General features: G+C 33.5%; 3 pseudogenes; all 3 read left to right on the top strand.

The window, feature by feature from the left end:
• Positions 1–1,808, top strand: part of LOC127074672 (mitochondrial uncoupling protein 1-like) — a 21,261-nt pseudogene extending 19,453 nt beyond the window's left edge.
• LOC127074677 (mitochondrial uncoupling protein 1-like) overlaps positions 1–10,969 on the top strand; it is a 43,935-nt pseudogene that overhangs the window by 25,583 nt on the left and 7,383 nt on the right.
• Positions 1–10,969, top strand: part of LOC127074679 (mitochondrial uncoupling protein 1-like) — a 30,491-nt pseudogene that overhangs the window by 12,409 nt on the left and 7,113 nt on the right.

Raw genomic sequence — 10,969 nt, 5'->3', positions numbered from 1 at the left:
TTAAGATTGGGTTATACGAGCCATGAGTATTGACTGTGTCTCAAAGATTGTTTATTTATTTGAGTTCATATATCTACTTTTTAGCGTATGCAATTTGATTGTTTGAATTATTTGGGATTTTAACAGGTTAAGAATTTGTATGTTGGGAAAGACCATGTTGGAGATGCTCCATGGTGAAAAAATTCTCGCTGCATTAACAACTGGTAATCCATTATATTTCTCCTAAAGCTCTCAATACATAATGCGTAATCATGATACTGAAACCTGTTTGATTTTTCTTTATCAACAGGTGCTGCTGTAGCAATTGCAGTGGCAAATCCTACCGATCTTGTCAAAGTTAGACTTCAAGCAGAAGGAAAATTGCCTCCTGGCGTGCCAAGGCGCTACACTGGATCATTGAATGCTTATTCAACAATTGTGAAACAGGTATTTTCCTTTAACCTTCTATGATTTTGTGAAAGATAAAGATGATTTTACTTTTCTATGATCCAAACTCATAATTAGTCTTGTTTAATCTCTATCAAACAATCAGGAGGGAGTCAAACACTTGGACTGGCATTGGCCCCAATGTCGCAAGAAATGCTATCATTAATGCTGCTGAGCTAGCCAGTTCTGATCAAGTGAAGAGGTAATGTAAAATATACTAAACTGCGTTTTTGAGTTAAATTTTGCTATTACTCCAATTTCATTTATTTTAATAGCCTGTTTTTTTTCCTTCTACTGCAGACCATTTTGAAAATTCCAGGCTTCACCGATAACGTTGTTACACATCTTCTTTCTGGTCTTGGGCGGGTTTTTTTTGCAGTGTGTATTGGCTCCCCAGTTGACGTGGTAATTATCAGTGTTTACTTGTGAATATCAATGTTTGATTGTGCACTTTTTATTGTCTCATCATGTTATCTATAGTGTGTTAACTATATGTACTACATTCAGTTGCTTGGTGAGCTTCTAAACTATGCAGTTTTGCCTTTTCCCTAATTCAATTTTTCGAATTTTCTTCTTCAGGTAAAGTCAAGAATGACGGGAGATCCTAGTTACAAAAGCACCATTGATTGTTTCGTCAAAACATTAAAAATGATGTATGGTTTTTTCTGCTATTATTACTTTTCCCTTTTCTTTTATTTAAGCATTAATTGTATAAACAAATACTTCACAGAACTTGATCATATCAAATTGATAAGAGGTGGGTGCTGGAGTATTATCTGCAACCATTGCAAATTGAACTAACATCATTTGAACTTTCAGTTTTCATGGCATCTTTAAACATTCTCATTTCTCACGCCTGCTTATATGCTAACATAAACTGTTCACTTTCATTTCTACGTTACATAATGCTTTTTTTTTCTTTGCATAACTCTCTGTTGTGGAAGTGGTGAAGGAATTCTCCAATAACTATGTTTTTGGAGAAAATATTGAAATCGGTATGTCATTTGATTGGTTTTGCAGGGACCTTTAGCCTTTTATAAGGATTCATACCAAATTTCGGACGGCTAGGATCTTGGAATGTGATCATGTTTTTAACTCTAAAACAGGTATGAGTTGAGTACTTTGTGATAGATCCAAATTTGGATCAAAATAAAATAACAATTTTTAATTTAATCAAAACCAAACATGAGTCCAACTGTTGTTATGAACGTACCCAAGCATTGATAGTGACATTTATGTGTTAATTGACTATGTTCTTTGTTCTAACATACATTCTCACAATTAACCTACAAATTTGCTGTTTTAATTCCTATGTTTTTTGTTTTGACGCAGACTAAAAGTTTGTCAAAAGCTTGGAATCGGCCTAAGCTCAACTAAGCAAGAGTAGAATTTTATGAGAATGGTCTCAGGTGGTGGTGCTAACAGAAATCTCAGGAAAATAAAACTTTTCCAGTTAACGTGGTAAATTATTTCTAAATTCTCCTTTCTAAGAACACATGAACGCTATTTTTTGGATTCTGAGATACATCAAAGAGAATATTCCAGTTGAAATAACATCTAACGAATAAATTTCAGACGAAAGACCTTGGTAAACTCCTATATTTTTTGGGTATTGAGGTAGTCAAATCTAAAGATGATATGGTAATTTCTCCGGGAAAATATATATGGATACTTTTGAAGAAACAAGTTTGTAGAATGCTAAACCAGTTAATACTCTTATGGATTCAAGTGTTAAAATTCTACCTAATCATGGGAGCTTCTATATGAATTAGGATGTATAGTAATATTAGTTGGAAGTTAAATTATCTCACAGTCACACGTCCCAACATTTCTTTTTCGGTTAGTGTGGTGAAGTAGTTCTTAAATTCTCCTTTCTAAGAACACATGAACGCTATTTTTTGGATTCTAGATACATTAAAGGTTCTCCAGGAAAATGTCTCATTTATGAAAATAAAGGACATACTCAGATAGTTGGATATCCTAACGCTGATTGGGAAAACTCACCCATTGTTAGACGATTTACCTCTGAGTATTGTTTATTTGTTGAAGGAAACCTAATTTCCTATAAAAGTAAGAAACAAATGTAGTTGCAAGATCAAGTGCTGAGGTAGAATATAAGGTTATGACTAGTAACATGTGAGTCGTTTGGTTGAATCAACTGCTCAAAGAATGTAGTTGCAAGATCAAGTGCTGAGGTAGAATATGGTTATGAAGTCCATTGAGTCGTTGGTTAATCAACTGCTCAAAGAACTTCACTTGAAAAAATAAGACCATGACCCTTATTTGTGATAACCAGTTCCATTACGTATTGTTTTGAATCCAGGTTTCATGAGAGGACCAAACATTGTCAGAGAGAAGATAGAATCAAACGACATTGTCACAAGTTTTGTCAACTCTAATGATCAATTGGTATGTGTTACAAAATCCCAACGAGATCCTAAAACTATTATATATGTGGCAAGCTTAGTGCATTAGCTTATATGTTCAAATTTGAGGGGGAGTGTTAAATTTGTATAGAGAATATTCCATTGAATATTTCTTACCTATCTAGAATATAATAGAAATACCATTGCATATTCCTTATGTAATTATATAATATACCGTATATACAATCTTCGTAATGTTTTCAGACATATTGTATATTCAAAGTCCCTCAATCTCATATTTCAACAATTTGTCTATGAAATTGTGAAGTTCTCATGATTTGTTGGAGGATATCTAAGGTAGTATGTTTTTTTTTTTACTAATATTATTTTGAATTTACAATTAATATTTTTTTTCTTCCTTTGCAAGCTTTAAACAATGCATGTGTGTAGTTTTTTCTTAAATATGAGGCTCATCATATGAATTTTTGTTGCTTTAACTACTTCTACTTCTTTTATAATTTTATTAGTATAATACTACAAATAGTTGTTTACAAAATCAGCGAATTTGTTTTCGTCTACGTGATTTCTTTGTGCTATCTACCTATGTCCACTAAATTATGGATTTCGAAAACAATACCTAGTGCATGTTTAATAAAGCTATTCACTAAGAGATTGCACAACAATGTTTATAACATAACAATTTTTTTTATGAATTCTACTTTGCAAGTTTTCTCGTAGACTATTTGTAAAAAAAAAACTATAATAATATAGATAATGCATTCATAGAAAGTAAATTTTGTTGGTATCATCCAAGGTAAACTATAAATACTATGTTTGGTTAGGTAGACTTTCTATCTGTATGTTGTTCTTTTTTTTCTTTTTCAAAGACTTCCCATAAGGTCAATGTCACTTTTTATGCTTATAACATCATGTGTGGTATAATTTCGTCTTTTTGTTTACTCTAAAATGTTACTCTTTTTATTTTCCAAAATTATTTTGAATGATAACTAACTTATTCGTCCGAATCTTTGTAGGAAGGTATGTACGCTCTTGTCATGAATAGATCAAAATGAGTCTTGAGGTCATTACAAGTAATGTTCTTCTATTGCTTCTTTTCATTTGATTTTTACAATAAATGCAAAGTGATTGTTTTGTTACAAGTAGTAAATACTGCACAAATCCATAACAAATATTGAGCAGTTTCTCGCACTTTCTTTTTAATATTATACCGATAACGGTTGTATTGTGTTTTGATTTCACTGTTTCTTTTGGTCATATTTGATAGGGAGAGCCAGCCGTTGAGGTTACAAATGAAGTTTTGATGCTGCAGGGCATACAGTTGTACATCTTTAAGGTCGTGTTCAAACTTAGGAAGGTTCTCAACCCCAAGAGTGTGATCAAACCAACATCACTAGCTAAAGATTATTTTGAATCCATAACTAACTTGATCGTCCGATACTTTGTAGATACCACACCTTTGCTATGACCATGTCAGTCTTGAAGTCCTTAGAGGTAATGTTCTTCTGTTTGCCTATTTTAATTTGGTTTGATTTGTTTGTGCTCAACAAATTATTCAGGTTCATTCGTTGATTTCATTTATTAACGTACAAGTTTTATAAAGTCTTGAAACCTTTTCTTGACTTGAACTTTTTTTCAGATATTATTCAGGTCTTTTATGGACTATGCAATGATTAAATGATCTTATTCTTGTCACATCGGGGTTATCTCACTTTAGTGAGATTGAGTTGGGTCACTTCTTATTTTATCGCTTTATTTATTTTACTTGTCTTGCTTTAATTTATTTAATTTATGTCCACACTTTACTTTATTTAATTTCTCATTGACGATCAGTGGCATAAAAACCTTTGAGTTCTTTCTCTCCTTCACAATTGTGCAAAATTTCAGGTTTTCTCCTCCTTCTTCCTCTCTCAAACCATTTTTCTTACTTCTTCTTTCTCTCGTTTTCGCTCTTAACTGTTTTTTTCACTAACTATAACATTTTTATTTTGAAGCTATGGTGGGAGGTGGTGGCAGTAATTCTGATATCTCCTTTGCCGGCACTTTCGCCAGTAGTGCTTTCTCTGCATGTTTCGCTGAGGTACATATGCATGTTGCTATATATTTATTCCCTTTTCTTTAGGTTTTCATTAGATTGGGAATTCTCTTTACTTTGTAATCTGTTTTTGTTATCATCTTGTTGCGTAAAAACTATTATGTAGCACTGACACATCTTAAAACAGCGTCTGTATGTTTCAGACACTTGCACAGATATTTATTTTTAAATTATTATCTGTGTCGCTGTGTTAGTGTCGATACACTTGCACAGATACTTATTTTTTTAAATTATTATCGGTGTCTCTATGTTAGTGTCTATTCATGTTCAGGGAGTCAGTGCTTAGTAGTGTGAAACCCGTTTGGTTTTTGAATTTGAACTTATTATTTTTTGTTGTGTATTAAAGGATACTACTTAATTGTGTTTTGACTGTGATGGACTTGATTTGTGTGTTTTTAATGTTTCTGGAATTGTGCTTTTGTTGTGGCATACGATGTTGATGTCATTTAGATAATAACTAACAACTTTTTATTCATTTCAATTGATTCTGATAGGTACGTTGTTTTATTTCCCCAATGTTATTTTGAATCCATCCATCTGTTACTATTGTTGTGTCGTGATGAGTAGGATCAAACTCCTTCATGTAAAGTAACTAGAAATAGAATGGCATTTAGTATGTGTGGTTAACTATGACTTCCTAACCGTATCTTGTTCTTTTTCCTTTTTCACAGACTTGTTGGTCACCACCATCTTCCTTCCTTACATTACACTTCCTTCCAATCCCCTCTCTCCCAATTTCTCAAGGTGATTCTCTCTCTCTATTCTTAATTTCATATCTTCAATCTAATTTCATAGCTTCAGTTGTTTCTTGATAGAAAAACCAAAAAAAAAACCTATTTTTTCTGTTCTAAAATACCTCAATGCATGCAATTCTGTGTAATTGATTCAATTACTGTTCGTGTAACCGCCATGGGGAAAATTGATAAGCCCTTTTCGTTGCTTTCAATTCATTGAGAGATCTTGCGGAACTAATTGAGTTTTCGTTTTAATTCGTTAAGAGATCTATTGAATCCTGATTTTTTGTATTTTTTTTGTTCAATTCTTTGGTACTCGAATTTGCATTGAATAGGATATCCATATTGATGAACTGTCGTAATCAACGCCGAACGTGTGAAGTGTTTATTTGATTTTAGTAATGCTGACCAATGCTGACGTTATGAGCTCTGTAGCACCGACGCGTAAGTTTTATTCAGTCTTTTTTTGAAATTATTACTAGTTTCGATGTGTATGGGTTGGTGTTGGTGTTGTGTCGGTGTCTCTGTATTTGTCTTCGTGTTTGACTTTGGTCGTAACAGTGGCAGTGATGCGATCCCAATTGCAGTTGTGATGTTGTTGCATAAATCTCTAAAACCTTTATATGTGGTTGGTGACCGTAATTTAGAACAATGTGCATAATATTTTATTAGCCTTTTGGATTGGATTCACAGCCGGTCTTAGGTAATTACAATGGCTGATGCGGTCGCAACTGTAATTACATTGTTGTTGTAGACATCTCTAAAATCTTTATATTATGGTTGTAACTTATCAATGTGTATTATATGGTTAGTCTTTTGGGTTGGCTCTAGTGATGGGATTGCAATTGCATTTGGAATGTTGTTGCAGAGATCTTTTAAACATATTTATATTGCAATTGTAAATGTAGTTATGACTGTAGTCTGTAAAAATGTGTATAACATCTGATTAGTTTTTTGGATTAAGCTATCCTCGTAAATTTAAGTCATAACAGCGGCCTAAAACCTTAATGTTGAAGCTACGACTACAATTGCTGACAGTAGTTTAGAACAATGTGTGTAATAGCATTAGCGAATAGAATCAATAAAAATTTGAATTTTTTTTTTCTGAAGGTTTTTGGAAGAAACAACATGGGTAGCAAGGCACCAAGTTGGTCTGACCAATGGGGAAATGGTGGGCTTGGCAGCGACGAGTATGAGGACGATGTGATGGTGAAGAAGAATAATAAGAGCAACGGAAGTGGCAAGATGGAAGATGCAAAAGCTATGGCGTCGGTTAGTATGGGCAAAGCGAAAACAGTTGCAATCGTCGGTGCTGACAAAGCTAAGTCAGCTGCTGTGGTAGGTGCTCAGAAGGTGAAGAGTGGAACCTCTGCCGGATTCAAATGGATCAAGAATCAGTGTCAGAAAAGAAGTAAGAACAAAAAAAACTCACTCATTTGCTTGGACTTTGGACAGTTTCATATCATGTCTATGTAAATACACCATTGGTGCTCACTATAGTTTTTATTGATTTGGTTTTTAATTTGGAGTACAGAAGTTCATAATAGCTTTGTTTTCTATGTTTCTGGATTTATAATCATAGATAAATTTTACAGTTTTACTTTTATATTATTTGTGCCACAGTGTTCATATTTCAGAAGTGTAAACTTTTAATTTTGTTTGAAATCGTGATTTCCGTTTTTGATTTGGTTCTCACAATATAGATAATGCATTCATAGAAAGTAAGTTACTTTAACTTGTTGGTATCTTCCAAAGGTAACTAGAAATAGGATGTTTGGTTTAGTAGGACTTTCTCATTGTATCTTGTTCTTTTTCCTCTTTCAAAAGACTTCCCATAAAGGTCAATGCCACTCTTTTATGCTTATAACATCATGCATTTTTATAATTCCGTCGTTTTGTTTACTCTAAAATGTTACTCTTTTTATTTCCCAAAATTATTTTGGAGTGATAACTAACTTGTTCGTTCGAGTCTTTGTAGGAAGGTATGTACGCTCTTGACATGAATAGATCAAAATGAGTCTTGTGGTCATTACAAGTAATGTTCTTCTATGGCCTCTTTCATTTGGATTTTTAGAATGTATGCTAAGTGATTGTTTTGTTACAAATAGTAAATACTGCACAAATCTATAATAAATATTGGACTGTTTCTGGCACTTTTTTTTTTATATTATTCGGGTAAGGGTTGTATTGTGTTTTGATTTCACTGTTTTTTTTGGTCATATTTGATAGGAAGAGCCAACAGTTGAGGTTACAAATGAAGGTGTTGATGCTGCAGGGCATACAATTGGTACATCTTTGGAGGTCATTTCCAACTTAGGAAGGTTCTCAACCCCAAGAGTGTGATCAAACCAACATCACTAGCTAAAGATTATTTTGAATCCATAACTAACTTGATCGTCCGAAACTTTGTAGGTACCACACCTTTGCTATGATCATGTCAGTCTTGAGGCCCTTAGAGGTAATGTTCTTATGTTTGTATGGAGGTTTAAGAATTGGGTTATACGAGCCTGTGAGTATTGACTGTGTCTCAAAGATTGTTTATTTATTTGAGTTCATATATCTACTTTTTAGCGTATGTAATCTGATTGTTTGAATTATTTGGGATATTTAACAGGTTAAGAATTTGTATGTTGGAAAGACCATGTTGGAGATGCTCCATTGGTGAAAAAATTCTCGCTGCATTAACAACTGGTAAATCCAATTATATTTCTCCTAAAGCTCTCAATACATAATGCGTAATCATGATACTGAAACCTGTTTGATTTTTCTTTATCAACAGGTGCTGCTGTAGCAATTGCAGTGGCAATCCTACCGATCTTGTCAAAGTTAGACTTCAAGCAGAAGGAAAATTCCCTCCTGGCGTGCCAAGGTGCTACACTGGATCATTGAATGCTTATTCAACAATTGTGAAACAGGTATTTTCCTTTAACCTTCTATGATTTGTGAAAGATAAAGATGATTTTAGTCCTTTTCTAAGATCCAAACTCATAATTAGTCTTGTTTAATCTCTATCAAACAATCAGGAGGGAGTCAGAACACTTTGGACTGGCATTGGCCCCAATGTCGCAAGAAATGCTATCATTAATGCTGCTGAGCTAGCCAGTTATGATCAAGTGAAAGAGGTAATGTAAAAGATACTAAACTGCGTTTTTGAGTTAAATTTTGCTATTACTCCAATTTCATTTATTTTAATAGCCTGTTTTTTTTCCTTCTACTGCAGACCATTTTGAAAATTCCAGGCTTCACCGATAACGTTGTTACACATCTTCTTTGGGCGGGTTTTTTTGCAGTGTGTATTGGCTCCCCAGTTGACGTGGTAATTTATCAGTGTTTACTTGTGAATATCAATGTTTGATTGTGCACTTTTTATTGTCTCATCATGTTATCTATAGTGTGTTAACTATATGTACTACATTCAGTTGCTTGGTGAGCTTCTAAACTATGCAGTTTTGCCTTTTCCCTAATTCAATTTTTCGAATTTTCTTCTTCAGGTGAAGTCAAGAATGACGGGAGATCCTAGTTACAAAAGCACCATTGGTTGTTTCGTCAAAACATTAAAAAATGATGTATGGTTTTTTCTGCTATTATTACTTTTCCCTTTTCTTTATTTAAGCATTAATTGTATAAAACAAAATACTTCACAGAACTTGATCATATCAAATTGATAAGAGGTGGGTGCTTGGAGTATTATCTGCAACCATTGCAAATTGAACTAGCTAAAGATTATTTTGAATCCATAACTAACTTGATCGTCCGATACTTTGTAGGTACCACACCTTTGCTATGATCATGTCAGTCTTGAGGCCTTAGAGGTAATGTTCTTATGTTTGCCTCTTTTAATTTTGTTTGATTTGTTTGTGCCCAACAAATTATTCAGGTTCATTCGTTGATTTCGTTTATTAATATGTACAAGTTTTATAAAAACGTGAAGCCTTTTCTTGACTTGAACATTTTTTCAGATATTATTCAGTTTTTTTTGAACTATGCAATGATTAATTCAATATTTCTTCCATATTAAATCTCGCTGCTTTACTTCACTTGTTTAGTTTATTTTTTCTGAATTTATAGTAATTTGTGACCTTTTTCATGAGATATAGAAAGTGATGCAGGGATCCTTTGATTTGGAAGCATAATTCGGTCTGCACCCCAGCTATTTTTCATATAGAGTTTCATGCATTACATTAGATTAAATCACATAAATTTGTTAAATAATCTGAAGAACCTACACCTCCGATCAAAGGTGTGTCCAATGTCAGACACGTGTTGGTTTTTGTTTCTGACACTGACTTACCACATTTAAATTATTATTTTTTTTAAATTAATACTGGTGTTGACGTGTCATTCTCGTGTCCCATGCTCGTATTGTATAAAAAAATTTGAAATCCATAATATGAAATTTCCAATGCCTTGTTCTGGTCATTGTTATCAATATGTGGTAAATGTGTCTTTAATAGATATTGATGTACATCAACTTGAAAATTGGCATATTGTTTATAATTCATTTCAGATCCTAGTAATTTTCAACTATGACTACCAAAATCTTTTTATTGGGACTTTTAGGTAAAAAGTCATCTTGCATATGTTCTGATTTGTACAAATTTGCTGAAGTGGTTTTCCTTCAAATGTGGTTGCAGGGATTTGTCATCGTCTCAGTTTTATTCGATACAACATCTTGCCCTCATACATCCTAACAAAATGGGGTAGCCGGACGTAAAAATATGCATCTTGTAGAAACCGTTTGGACCCTACTTCTCTATGGTAATGTTCCATTCTGGTTCTGGAGGATATTATGCTAATATGGCATGTTACCTTATAAACCTCATGCCCTCGTCTGCCCTTAACAACAATATCCCTCACTTAATTTTGTTATTTCCTTATTCCCCCTTCACCCAATTCCTCCTCGTTTCTTCGAGTCTACAATATTTGTTAAAGTAAATGCTCGTGACGGCGACGGTACCGGTGATCATCCATGGTTCTCTTTCTCTCTCTTCCAGGTTACTCCTACCCTATCTCATATCGAAACATTGGGGACAATGTTCGGTTTAAGTGTGGGAGGAGATTTTTATCGTTTTTTATTGCTTTTCTTTATTTTTAGTATGTTTTGAGCGTTTTTTGTTGTTTGCTTTTCCTTTCAATAAAATAACATGTGTTTGACGAGTCATCTGTGTAGTGTATCCGTATTTCTCCTATTTCTTTAACCTTACCAAAAAAAAATTGTGAGCAAAGAAAACAGTGCATCTTGAATATTCAGGCTATAAGACAGGTTTATGACGGGATGTAAAAGACTTGGAAAACGTTTTTTAAAAATCGGTATTGTCTTAATAGCGTAG

The sequence above is a fragment of the Lathyrus oleraceus genome, chromosome 4 (assembly GCF_024323335.1).
Source record: "Lathyrus oleraceus cultivar Zhongwan6 chromosome 4, CAAS_Psat_ZW6_1.0, whole genome shotgun sequence".
Taxonomy (NCBI): domain Eukaryota; kingdom Viridiplantae; phylum Streptophyta; class Magnoliopsida; order Fabales; family Fabaceae; genus Lathyrus; species Lathyrus oleraceus.
Note: the sequence above shows the minus strand (reverse complement) of the source record. Positions and strands in the feature narration are given on the sequence as shown.